Genomic DNA, 2,884 nt, shown 5'->3' with positions numbered 1-2,884 from the left:
CATTTATAGAAGTGACACCAACCCTTCTTAAACTCTTCCAAAAAAACGGAAGAGGAGGGAGCACTTCCTAACTCATTCTATGACGCTAGCATTAACCTGATCAAAGCCAGACAAAGATACTACAAGAAAAGATAGCTGCAGTCCAATATCCCTTATGAATATAGAGGTAAAAATCCTCAACAAAATACTGACAAACCGAATCTAGCACCGTATTAAAGGATCATACACCATGATCAAATGGGATTTTTTCCAAGAACGCAAGAGTGACTTAACATTAGAAAATCAATCAATGTAATACATCACATTAATAGAACAAAGGAAAAGAACCACATGATCATCTCAATCAATGCAGAAAAGGCATTTGACAAAATCCAACACTTTTTTCATGTTAATAAAAAATCGAACTAGGACTAGAATGGAAATTTCTAAATATGATAAAGCTCATCTACGAAACGCCCACAGCCAACATCATACTCAATGGAGAAAGACAGAGATCTGTCCCCTTGAGATTAGGAAGAAGGATACCAGGATACTTGCTGTCACCACTACTATTCAATATAGTACTAGAAGTCCTAGCCAAAGCAATTAGGCAAGAAAAAGAAGTAAAAAGTATTCAACCCAGGAATGAAGAAGAAAAACTGTCCCTATTCTCAGATAATATGATCCTATATATAGGAAATTCCAAAGAATCCACAAGAAATCTACTAGAGCTAATAATTAATAAATTTAGTGAAGTTGCAGTGTGCACGGTCAACATACAAAAATCAGTTGGGTTTCTACACTAGCAAAGAGCAATCTGAAAAGGAAATTAAGAAAACGATTCCATTTAGATTGCATATAAAAAAATAAAATACTTTCAATACTCTTAAGTATTTCATTATTTTATATTTATATTTAACCAGGGACATGAAAGACTTGTTCAATGAAAACTATTAAACATTCTTGAAGGAAATTAAAGATCTCAAATAAATAGAAAGATATCTTTGTTCCTGGATTGAAAGACTTAATACTGTTAAGATAACAATACAACACAAACTGACATATATATTCAATCCAATCCTCACCAGGATGCTTTCTTAGAAATGGAAAAGCCCCATGCAATTTATATGGAATCATAAAAAAATCCAAACCAAACCCACTGCTGTCGAGTTGATTCCGACTCATAGCGACCCTATATGGAATCATAATTGGCCCCAAATAACCAAAGTGATCTTTAAAAGAAGAACATGGTAGGAGGACTCACACGTCCCAATTTCAAAATGTATATAAAGCTACAATAATCAAAACAGCCTTGTACTGGTATAATATAGACATACAGACCCATGGAATAGAATTCAAAGTCCATAAATAAACCCATACATCTATGGTCAATTAATTTTTCACAAGAATGCTAAATCCATCCAATGGGGGAAAGAATAGTCTCTTCAATAAATAGTGCTGAGAACAGTGGATCTCCACATGCATAAATAAATAAAATAAAGCGGAATCCAGGCCTCACAACATATATGAAAATTAACTAAAAATGGATCAATGACCTACATGTAAAAACTGAAACTATAAAACTCTTAAAACAAAACATAGGGTAATGTTTTGGGACTTAGCTTTCAACAATGGATTCTTAGATACGACATCAAAAACACAAACAGCAAATGAAAAATAAATAACTTGGACTTCATCAAAATTAAAATCTTTTGTGAATCTATTGACATTATCAATAAAGTGAAGAGACAGTCTACAACATGAGAGAAAATATTTGGGACCACATATCTGATAAGAGTTTAATGTACAGAATATACAAAGAACTACAATTCAACAACAAAAAGACAAACAACCCAATTGAAAAATGGGCAAATAAATTGTACACTGAAGAAGATACACAAATGACCACATGAAAAGATACTCAACATCATTGGTCATTGTGTTGCTGGTAGTGGCACAGAATAACACACGTAGTTCAACCATGTATATGAGACTAAATGGGCACACCAGCCCAGGGGCAAGGACAAGAAAGCAAGAGGAGACAGGAAAGCTAGACGAGTAGAATGGGGAACCCAAGGTCTAGAAGGGGAGTGTTAACACATCGCAGGGTTGGCAACCAATGTCACAAAACAATATGTGTATTAATTGTTTAATGAGAAACTAACTTGTTCTGTAAGCTTTCACGTAAAGCGCGCACACGCATGCACACACACACACACACACAGATTACAACTTGGAAACCACATGGGGCAGTTCTACCCTGTCCTATAGAATTGTTATGAGTCGGAATTGACTTGATAGCAACAGGTTTGTTTTTTCTTTAAGTATATTGAAATGCAACTGATTTTTGTGCTTTGGTCTTATATCCCGTAACTTGGCTGAATTTGTTTATTAAGGCTGATAGTTTTGATGAGTTCTTTATGATTTTCTACATGTAAGATTATGCAATCTGTGAAAAGGGATAGTTTTATACTTCCAATTTACAAAAAACCAAAACCAAACCCACTGCCTTCGAGTTCATCCCGACTCATAGCTACCCTATAGGACAGAGTAGAACTGCCCCATAGAGTTTCCAAGCAGTGCCTGGTGGATTCGAATTGCTGACCGTTTGGTTAGCAGCCATAGCTCTTAACCACTACGCCACCAGGGTTTCCACTTCCAGTTTAGATGCCTTTTATTTCTTAATTGATGTAGCTAGAACTTCCAGTGCAATGTTGATTAAAAGTGGTGAAAATGGGCATCTTTCTCTTATTCTGATCTAACCCACTATTCTGATCTAGGGGGAAGTTTTTCAGTATTTCACCACTGAGTATTAAGCTAGCTATGGATTTTTCATAAATGCCTTTTATCAGATTGAGGAAGTTCACTTCATAACTAGATTGTTAAGTGTTTTTAGAATGAAACC

The sequence above is a fragment of the Elephas maximus genome, chromosome 3 (assembly GCF_024166365.1).
Source record: "Elephas maximus indicus isolate mEleMax1 chromosome 3, mEleMax1 primary haplotype, whole genome shotgun sequence".
NCBI classification, from domain to species: domain Eukaryota; kingdom Metazoa; phylum Chordata; class Mammalia; order Proboscidea; family Elephantidae; genus Elephas; species Elephas maximus.
This window is presented reverse-complemented; position numbering follows the sequence as displayed.